Below are 11,742 nucleotides of genomic sequence, written 5' to 3' on the forward strand. Positions count from 1 at the left end.
GCCGTCTTAGGGTTGCTAGAACTAGGAATCTCGCAAATTTGGAATAAGACTTCTCTTTGCTCTATTCTTACGATTTTTATACTTTATCGTTGTCATTATCGTGTTGTTGATTTGCTTGGCGTGTGGTATTAGCAGATATCTGGGACCTCTGGGAAATTAGGGTTTTCCTAGTTTCCTAATTTAAACGGAAATCGACAGTGCGAATTTCGGTTCCCACAGGTATCTATGCATGGGCCAGTGGAAGGTGTTTGGATTTATAGCTGCATCCTTCAGTGGGGATTGCCTACGTACCCTTCAGTGAGGGATCAAGCCGGTCGTAGTTCATGTATATGGAGGCGCGTAGCCTAGATTGGCACGTAGCCTTGGGAGCACGTGGCTCTAGTGGGCACATGGCCTAATGGGCACGTAGCCTTTGGAGCACATGGCTCTAGTGGGCGCGAGGCCTTGGGAGCGAGTAGCTCTGATGAGCGCGAGGCCTTGGGAGCGCATAGCTCTATGCTCATTGCAGCACATATGGAGGGAGCTTCAGTGGGCATGGAGGGACCCTGTTGATGAGCTAGAGATCGTGGCCTGAACCAGTAAGTAGAGTTGTATACGTGCCGCAATGAACATAGGACTTCATCTGATTGATAGTAATATCCGTATTAGTATAGAGCTACGTGCTCCCAAGGCCTCGCGCCCATAAGAGCTACGCGCTCCCAAGGCCTCGCGCCCACTAGAGCCACATACTCCAAAGGCTACGTGCCATATAGGCCATGTGCCCACTAGAGCCACATGATCACAAGGCTACGTGCCCATCTAGGCTACGCGCCTCCATACACATGAACTACGAACGGCTTGATCCCTAACTGAAGGGTACGTAGGCAATCCCCACTGAAGGATGCAGCTATAAATCCAAACACCTTCCATGGTCCCGTGCATAGATACCCAAGAACCAACCTTGGTAGTCGGAACTATCAAGTACAGATCAGGAGGCCCCCAAGGACCGACCTTGGTAGCTGGAACCATCAACTACAGTCGGGAGGCACACAAGGACCTACCCTGGTAGTCGGAACCATCGATCATAGATCAAGAAGACCCTGTGATCTTCACTACCAATAGGCAGCCCCCGCCTAACGACCAATCTCCCCTGCTGCTACTAAGGCACCGACGACATACACAGGCCCATACCCATATGGCAGTATCCTAAGAACAGGATCTCCTGGTTTATCAACTATCGAAGCAGGAGAATACATTCAACGACATGTCTCCTTCCTCCTATCATTCCGTAGAGCTGGGCACGGATCGCTTGTACACAAAAATACCTTAACAGATGGTAGCGGCTAACACGATCTTAGACGGCCCGAGTCAAAATTGACCTGGAGGTAGGAATGGACCGGTTCTGGAGCCAGACCCGTTGTTTGGATAGCAGGTGTTGACCCGGCTAAGAATTCTTCTTCGCATGGCTTAGCGTCTTCTACAGCATACTAGGACGTAGTTAATCCATTCTACTGTTGATCTTCCATACATATTGCTTCGCTCCTATTCCTTGGATCTCCTCCTTTTGTAGATGTCGTTTAGTGACTTCGTCTGGCTGCTCTCTGCTCACACTTGGGTGTGCCACTCTCAGCGTTTTATGATGTCATTTAATGATGCGTCCAAGCTGTTCTCTGCCCCCGCTTGGGCGAGCCATTCCCAGCGTTTTCTGAATGTCACTCGATGACTCGTCGACTCTTCTTGAATCTCCTTTGCCAAGGGCATATTGATGGGATTTGCTAATGCGTGTTTCCCCTTGGGTTAACGCTTAGCTCATTTGCCCCTGCTTTCCTCGTGGTCGTGTCTTCCTCAGTGGTATATCAGGGTACATTGCCAGGAATAGCGGTAGTAAGGTGGTCGGAACCTGGGATCCAGATCCTGGAAGCTGGGATCCAAAACCTGGAAGCTGGGATCCGGAACCTGGAACATGGAACCCAGAGGTTTGGCTATTTCTTTTGGATGAACATTAGTGGGAACATGTGTTCTCCGGCTTTTTTTACTCCCATTTGCTCCAAATGAATAGAGGATGTGAAGACCAGCATTTTCCATGGCTCCTTTGCAGGAGGCAGAGCAGCAGTGCTCTCGGCGCTTGGGCAGGGTTCCTTTCGCAGAACGACTTCAATGGAATTTGATGAGTACTAAAAGGCGTTATATCCACCTAGCTGTTAGGCCTATCTAGGATTCCATTACCACCTAGATTCTAGAACCTAAAAAGAAAGGTGGTTCTCCAGTTGCCTCTTAGTGGTTGTCTGGTATGCTTGCAGTATTTCCAGGAGCTCTTCTTCTGACTCCTCCTGTCTGGAAGCATTGATGGCGTCTAGGGCTTGTTATATTGCTGCCAGTTGTTTACCCGCCGATTTGATGTTGGGGATGACTGCTCACGTTGGGCCCAAAGGTTGTAGAGGCTTGACATATAGTTAAGACCCGAAACCAGTAGGAACAAAAGATTGTAGAGTCGGCTTTGAGGTTGAGACCCGGAACCACCAGAAACTCGTAGGTAATTCATGCATTAGATCTCGCTACTGATATTAGCAATGTGTTATCCTCCCTTGAAGAGGTGTTTCCAGCTGCGTGAGCTTTTGATATGATGAGAATACATCGTTTCTTGCCCCCAGGTGGCTGGGGTTGAGAGATTTTCGAGAGGATACACGTAATGTTCCTCCTACCTATCACATCGTCACATAGTATATGACTGCCCCTCCTTCTAGCGCCAAACTTTTAGGGTATTTTTGTGTACAAGCGATCCGTGCTCAGCTCTACGGAATGATAGGAGGAAGGATACATGTCGTTGAGTGTATTCTCCTGCTCTTAAGATACTGCCATATGGGTATGGGACAGTATATGTCGTCGGTGACTTAGTAGCAGCAGGGGATATTGGTCGTTAGGCGAGGGCCGCCTATTGATAGTGAAGATCGCAGGGTCTTCTTGATCTATGATCGATGGTTTCGACTACCAGTGTCGGTCCTTAGGTGCCTCCTGATCTGTAGTTAATGGTTTTGGCTACCAGGGTCGGTCCTTAAGTATCTACGCACGGGACCATGGAAGGTGTTTGGATTTATAGCTGCATCCTTCAGTGGGGATTACCTACGTACCCTTCGGTGAGGGATCAAGCCGTTCGTAGTTCATGTATATGGAGGCGCGTAGCCTAGATGGGCACGTAGCCTTGGGAGCACGTGGCTCTAGTGGGTGCGAGGCCTCGGGAGCGCGTAGCTCTAATGGGCGCGAGGCCTTGGGAGCGCATAGCTCTAATGGGCGCGAGGCCTTGGGAGCACGTAGCTCTGTAGGTGATAGGAATCATCTGTTCTAGGGGGCGCATGGCCGGAACAGATGGTAGACCCGTCGATATGCAGCAGTGAGCATGATGTGTCAATGTGCTTCAGTGAGCATGCAGGGACCCTGCAGATGAGCTGGAGATCGTGGCCTTAGCCAGTAAGTAGAGTTGTAGACGTGCTGCATAGGCGTGTCGAAGAAGAAGGTCTTCTAGGTGTGGAGTATTGCCTTGGCGGCTGTGGAATTGGTCATGGACGTCTTGGACCTCTTTCTTTAGGTTTAGCAACCTATACTTATAGTGGAGGTGGTGCCTCTCTCTTAGGATTTGAAAATATTCATTATATCCCTAGATAATAGAATATTTCCCTTTTTCTTAAGGGATGTCATATGTATTGAAATACTTCCTCTTTCTTTCGGATCTAGCGAGACGTCTTTTTGCCCAAGCTGGTTACCTTCCTCTCTAAGGCAGGATAAATCAATCGGCCTGGAAACCGGAAGCTGGAGGCAGGACCCAGACCAGGGGGCAGGGACCCAGACCCGGGGCATGAACCCGGAACCTGGAGACAGGAACCTAGAAGCCGGAAGCTGCAGTAATCTCTTCATGGAATATTTTTCCCCAACAACCCGGATGCTTAGACTATTCTTGCTATCTACTTAGCCCAGACATCGTCTCAAGCCTCAGTTCCACAAACTGACACCTAGACCGGTCCAGCTTTCATAGCCCAGAAGCCGTCTCCGATGTCATGAACCTGCATTAAAAATTCGTTAACAAACAATTAACTGTGACTCACAGTGATTAATCGGTGTGGTTTCACTTTCTGATTCTGGAAGTTGACCAAACTCTTTTTATCTCCTCCAAATCTTAGTCTTGATTCCGTGCTAATGATCCCGTAATCCCGTAGTTAACACGTCTTGCTTCTCTAAACAGCTTTCTAAATTTATTTATTTTCTTTTTCTATTTCTTTTCTTCTTTTTCTTTCTTCTCTTTATTTCTTTTCTCTTCTTGCTCTCTTTTCTTCTCTCGGTCACGTAAGTGGGGAATTGAATGAGGTTGACCTTCCTTTTATAGTTACACATGAACCATGTGGTTGTGACAAGTATCACACTCATCCTCCCTGCTCTGACCACGTTTCAACATGACTAAGCTAAGGGTATGACTGGTGATCATTCGGAAAACAAGAGGAACGAATAAAAAATGAATTTACATGAATAAAATAGCAGGAATGAAAATGATTGATTGCTCCTTCTCAAATTTAACAAGGAATAATTTTTTTTCTTTAATTCTCTACAAAAAAAAGAATGAGAGGGAATAAGAAATTTATTATTCCTTGTGAATGATAATTTTTTTTTAGAAACGTTAAGAAATGCATTATTCTTCGTCGTTCTTTGGTCACCACCGTTCATGCCCTAAGTTTCCTTTTCCAAATTGGCGACGTGATAATCACAAACATGAGTAAGCAGATTATTTCTTTTCTTCCTTTCTTGTTTAGCCACGTATCTCTCTTTTCCTCCCCTCTTTGACCACGGTAACATGCATTGTGCATGATAATTAGATCACTTCTCATCTTATTTGGCTACGTACTTTTCCTTCTTCCCACAACATTATTTTACTATATGGAAATTTGGGAAGCAAGTCTTCTTTTCACAATCCCACGCATTCAACGATTTTGCTCCCTCAGATGGTATTTCGCTCCTCGTTTTTAGCTTCGCATTTTTCTCTTCAAAATTTTATTTTCGAAAAATAAATTACGAACTTGTAATAAATTTACAAAAATAAATTTACAAAAATAAATTATTTGAATTATTTATTTAAAAATAATTGTTTTTTATGAAGACGGGGCATTACATCTTCCTCGAATTCTTTAAGGTTTCGATGATTCCCCTTTTTCCATCACTACATTTTCATGGAAGAACTCTAGATGCGACGCTTTGAACCTTGACTCATCTTCCCAAGTCAAAATTACACGGTTTCTCTTACTCCAGAAGACTTGGACCTGAGGAATCTCTCGGTTCTTTAGTTTTCGTATTTGATGTTCACCTATTCGGATCGGTCCCTCAGAATAAGTGAGGTTTGTTTGCAGGTTTTCGATTTGCTCCGTCTCAATAGCTTTGGGATCATGAACGTGTTTCCGTAGGATTGATACGTGAAACATTGGATGTAACCTCATTTCTTCAGGTAAGTCGAGACGATAAGCTACCTCTCTGATTCGTTCTAAAATCTGGTAAGGCCCGATGAATCTTACAGCTAGTTTCCCGAACCTCCCGATCGATCTTTTCCTTTCTGAGCTGACACCTTCAGATAAACCCGATCACCAATACTAAACACCACTTCTCGCCTTGATTGATCGGCGTATTTATTTTTTCTATCATGCGCTTTCTTCATATTGGCTTGAATGATCTATAACTTTTTCATCGTCTCTTTTACAATTGCGGATCCGAACTCTCTTCTTTCTCCAGCTTCGGTCCAGCATAAAGGTCTTTTGCATGGCCTCCCATAAAGCGCCTCATATGGTGTCATACTTTTGCTAGAATGAAAGATGTTGTTGTAGGAGAATTCGATTAATGGTAAATGCTTTTCCCAGTTTCCCGTCCAATCTAATATACACATTCGTATCATATCTTTTATGGTGCGAATGGTTCTTTCGGTTTGGATGTCCGTCTCGGGATGATACACAGTGCTAATGAACAACTTGGTCCCCAAATTCTCTTGTAATGCCTTCCAAAAATTTGAGGTAAATCTAGGATCTCGATCAGAGACAATATCTGTTGGCACCATGCAACTTCACAAACTGGTTTACGTACATCTCTGGCAATAATTCTACCTTATCGGTTTTTTTCATAGGTAGCAAGTGCGCCACCTTCGTCAGTCTGTCGACAATTACCCATATTGCATTATTTGATCTTCCTCGGGCTGGGGGTAACCAAGTGATGAAATCCATAGATATGGAATCCCATTTCCACTAAGGTATTGGTAAGCTTTGTAACAACCCTCCTGAAATCTGATGTTCGGTTTTAACTTGTTGACAAGTTTGACATTGAGCCACCCATATCGCCACTGGCTTCTTCATTCCTAGCCAATGATAATACCTTCGAATATCTTGATACATTTTCGTACTCCCGGGGTGGATACTGAGTAACGAATGATGCGCCGACTTCAAAATCTCATCTCGTAGCCCTTCTCCTTGTGTACTGAAATCCTTCCATTAAGTAATAGTGTACCATCTAGCGCCATATGATAGCCACTTGGGTTTGGACCTTCTTGACTTTTGACTTCCTCAATGATTCTCTTTAACTTTTCAACACGTTGTTGTTCCTCTCTGATCCGTACAAGTAAACCTGCCTGGTTTACTGCATGCATGCCTAATGGCTCACTTGGCTCCCCTTCAATTGCACATAATGACATCAATTTGAGTTCACTCGACAATGTTTCCATCTCTTTTCCAACATCAGATGCCAATTTCCTATGACTTAGTGCATCTGCGACCACATTAGCTTTGCCTGGGTGATACTGAATCTTCAGGTCGTAGTCCGCCATGAACTCCATCCATCGCCTTTGTCGGAGGTTCAGATCAGGCTGTGTGAACAAATACTTGAGACTCTTATGATCTGTGAATACTTCCACAACTTCGCCATATAAGTAGGACCTCCAAATCCTTAACGTTAATACTACTGCCGCCATTTCTAAATCGAGTGTTGGGTAGTTCTCCTCATGCTTTCTGAGTTGTTTTGATGCATAAGCAATGACTTTGCCTTCCTGCATCAACACACAACCCAAGCCAACCCAAGAGGTATCGGCGTAAGCAGTATAAGGTTTACCTTGTTCAGGTAATGCCAATATCGGTGTTGTGGTCAAAGCTTTCTTCAGTCTCTGAAATGCTTCCTCTGTTTCCTTGTCCCAAATGAATGGAACTCCTATTCCGATTAACTTCGTCATAGGCTTCGCGATCAATGAAAACATTGTTGGGGTAAAAAACGGTAATCTCGAAATCAGCGTCTAAAATCACCTTTCCTCACGGAGGCTTTCTCGACACACTCTCGACAAAAATTCCCGGGCATAAGTTTCAAAGAAAGATGAACCCCGAAACTAAAAACAAACAGTCCAGCTCATCTGTTTGACGAACTGATCCAATTCGGCTCGGCAGATGGCTGAGCTGGATCGACCACGCGACCAGCTCGGCCATCCGCCGAGCTGGACCAGTCCAGTTCAGCAGATGGCCAAGCTGGAACGATCGTGCTATCCTCGTCCCGTCCGCAAAGCTTCTTCCCCAAAATCTGATCAAACTTGCTCTTGTCTCTCTTCGATCGGGGGAGCCATTGGAATTTACGACTTTAAAACCGCATGAACTCATTTTTTAGTATCAAGTTCAGATTTATCGTATGAAACGGCGACGGTTAACTAAACACCTTGCACTGCCTAAATCATATGAGAAATCCAGGCTTTCTTCGGAATCGATGTCGTTTCGAGAGAGCTCTTCGATAAGTCGTGAAAAACGCTTAAGCCAAGAAACGGCCCGAAAAGGCCCAGAACACGGCTACCAGCCCACTCGCGACTTTGTACGAAATCAAGCCCAATGGATATGACGGTTTATCTTTTATGTTGCAGGAGAAGATAAATGTCAAGTTCAGAAGATAAATGCTAAGTTTCCAAGGATAAACACAAATGATCGAAGGAAAATGGAAAGTTTTCGCGAAGTGCTAAACTCAACCACATGCAAAAAGGAAGGGGGAACCAACCTAAAAGGATATATAAGAGGAGCTAAAGCCAAGGGCGAAAGGGAGAGATTTTTGAGACTTATAGAAATTTTGCTAGCTTAGGAGAACTTAGAATTTAGGCTGCTAGACTGTACTTAGGTTCTTTTCGTCTTTGTTCTGAGACTGGCTTGGTTAGCGAAACTCTGCTCATCTTGTCTCTCCAAAATTATGTACCTTTATTCTTATTAATCAATAATATGTCTTTGTGCAACTTACTTTCGATATTCTGTTATCTTTGTCTCTTTCGTTTTCGTGTGTTTCTCGCAGATAATCCGGGACCTCAGGGAAATTGGGGTTTTCCTAACATTCCTTATTTTACGGAAAATCGACATAGCGAATTTTGGTTCCCACAAAGTTCTTGATGAACTTTCGATAGTACCCGGCTAACCCGAGGAAACTTCTTACCTCGGTTACCGTTGATGGCTTTTGCCATTCTTCAATGGCTTTCACTTTTTTTTAAATCTACGGAAACTCCTTCTCCAGACACTCGGTGCCCTAAGAATCCGATTTCTTTTTTTAAAAAAGAACACTTACTGAGCTTTGCATACAGCTTCTGGTTCCTTAACCGTTTCAGGACTAGCTTCAAGTGTGCTTTGTGCTCTGCCTCTGTCTTGGAATATATTAAAATGTCATCGGTGAAGATTTTCACGAACTTGTCGAGATAATCGTGGAAGACTTCATTCATCAATCTCATGAAGGCTGCCGGTGCGTTAGTAAGACCAAAAGGCATTACCACAAAATCGTGTTGTCCATAGCGAGTTCTAAACGCAGTCTTCATGACATCACCTTCTGCAATAGGAATCTGATGATAACCCGACGCCAAGTCGATTTTTGAAAACCAACTTACTCCCTTTAGCTGATCCAACAACTCGTCTATTCTCGGAAGAGGATACTTATCTTTGATGGTGATATTGTTGATTCCTCGATAATCAATGCAAAGCCGCATGCTACCATCCTTCTTCTTGACAAATAAGACCGGAGCTCCCCATGGTGAAGAGCTAGGTCATATGAAACCTTTCTCCATTAAATCTTCTAGTTGTTTCTTCAATTCTGCTAACTCTGCAGGGGCCATGCGGTAAGGAGCCTTTGCTATCGGCTTTGTTGGGGAAAAATATTCCATGAAGAGATTACTCCAGCTTCCGGGTTCCTGCCTCCAGGTTCCGGGTTTCTGCCCCCAGGTTCCGGGTTCCTACCCTCAGGTCTGGGTCCCTGCCTCCGGGTTCCTACCCCCGGGTCTGGGTCCCTGCCTCCGGGTCTGGGTCCTGCCTCCGGCTTCTAGGCCGATTGATTTATCCTGCCTTAGGATAAATGGAAATCTTCCTTTAATAAGGTACCAGCTTGGACAAGAAGGAGGCTCCCTAGATCCGAGAAAAAGAAGAAGTATTCCAATACATATGACCTCCTTTAAGAAAAAGGAAAATATTCTATTATCTAAGGATATAATGAATATTTCCAAATCCTAAGCGGGGGGCACGACCTCCACTATAAATATAGGTTTCTAAACCTAAAGAAAGGGGTCGAGAGACGTCCATGACCAGAGCTCACCAATTCTATAGCCGCCAAGGCAAGGTTTCGCACCTAGAAGACCATCTTCATCAACATGCTCATAGCCAATGAATCCCTGCGATTACTATCAACCAGATGAAGATATATGCTCATTGCAGCACGTCTACAACTCTACTTACCGGCTCAGGCCACGATCTCCAGCTCATCAGCAGGGTCCCTCCATGCTCACTGAAGCATCTCGACATGTCATACTCACTGCTGCATATCCACATGTCTACCATCTGTTCCGGCATGTGCCGTCTAGAACAGATGATTCCTACCCACTAGAGCTACGTGCTCCCAAGGCTACGTTCCCATTAGGCCATGTTCCCACTAGAGCCCCGTGCTCCCTAGGCCACGTGCCTCCATTAGGCTACGCGCCTCCATCAGGCTACGCACCCATCTAGGCTCCGTGCCTCCATATACATGAACTACGAACGGCTTGATCCTACACTGAAGGGTACGTAGGCAATCCTCACTGAAGGATGCAGCCATAAACCCAAACAACTTCCACGGTTCCACACCTTGACGCTCAGGGACCACCCCTAATGGTCGGAACCATCAACTACAGATCGGGAGGCACCCAAGGACCGACCCTGGTAGTCGGGACCATCGATCATAGATCAAGAAGACCCTGGGATCTTCACTATCGGTAGGCGCCCCCCGCATAACGACCAATCTCCCCTGCTGCTACTAAGCCACCGACGACATATATTGGCCCATACCCATATGGCAGTATCCTAAGAGCAGGATTTCCTGGTTTATGAACTATCGGAGCAGGAGAATACACTCAACGACGTCTCTCCTTCCTCCTATCATTCCGTAGAGCTGAGCACGGATCGCTTGCACAAAAAAATACCCTAACAGGCTTCGCTTCAGGTTCCAAGTTAATATTGAAAGGGTTACTCAGAGGTGGAGGTAACTCTTTTAGCGCTGCAAATACATCCTCGAACTCCTGTACTACCGCAATATCCTTAACTTCGACTCTGCTGCTAGCAGTTACTGTTACCAAATACGCTTTTCCATCCTTAAACAAATCTTCCACTCTCAAGGCAGATACTAAAGACACATACTTTCTTGGACTGATCCTGTAGAACAATATTTGCCGTTGTCTGTTCTCCTTGAAAAAAATACGACCTTTTCCACAATCTAATTGTGCCTGATAGCCTGATAAGCAATCCATGTCCAGTATAACTTCATATCCCGTTAAGGGCACCACCAACAAATCTTCCAAGAACATCTTCTCACTAATGACTAACGGAACCTTTCTGATGCATTCTCTTGCCTTGAGGGTTTGGTCTCTTGGAGTCATCACAGCCACATCCATCCTGTCAATTACAAATGAACCCACAAACTCGGTAGCTACCTCAGGGGTCACAAAGCTATGTGTTGCCCCAGAGTCAAACAATACATGTGTGGGACGCCCCGCAACATGTAAAGTTCCTGCCACAACATCAATATATATCAACCAACATAATAATTATCCAATAGAAATTAACCAATCCATCACAAGCAATCTCACAACACCAAAATCAAACAAGTAAGGTTAAAGAACCCAAATACATGTGATTGGACCCGTAGATGGGCCTGGAGGTTTAGGATCATCTAGTTCTAAAGCGTAAACTCTACCTCCTATAGCTTGCCTTTTTGGCGCTGGTGCGATTGCAGGTGGAGCTGGGGAGGATGAACAGTGATTGGTGTAGCTGAGATAGGACGATTGACGCTGCACTGGGTAGAGATGTGTCCTTTCTTTCCACACGTGTAACATGTAGGATTGTAGGAGTTTGCATGAAAGGATATAGGTTTCTTCCCGAAGAATTCACTTGACATATGGCCTATCTTGTCACAATTAAAGCATTTCCAGTGAAAAGATATCGTCGACTTGGCCCTCCCGATTCCTTTTCCTTATCTTTACCCTTGAATGATTTTTGGTTTCCACCATACTTTCCTTCTTGATGCTGCTTTTGTTTCTTACTTGCCACCTTCTCAGCTTCTAATCCGATCTCCACATTCACAGCCTTTTCCACTAGCTCGTAGTTCCCGACTGCCAGTCTATTTTCTAACTCTGGTTTTAGAACAAACAGAAAGTTGGATATCATGGTCTCCTCATCATCTTGTCTTCGCAGCACATGTCGTCTCAGTCGCATAAATTCAGATTCA

This window comes from Brassica oleracea, chromosome C5 (assembly GCF_000695525.1).
Source record: "Brassica oleracea var. oleracea cultivar TO1000 chromosome C5, BOL, whole genome shotgun sequence".
NCBI classification, from domain to species: domain Eukaryota; kingdom Viridiplantae; phylum Streptophyta; class Magnoliopsida; order Brassicales; family Brassicaceae; genus Brassica; species Brassica oleracea.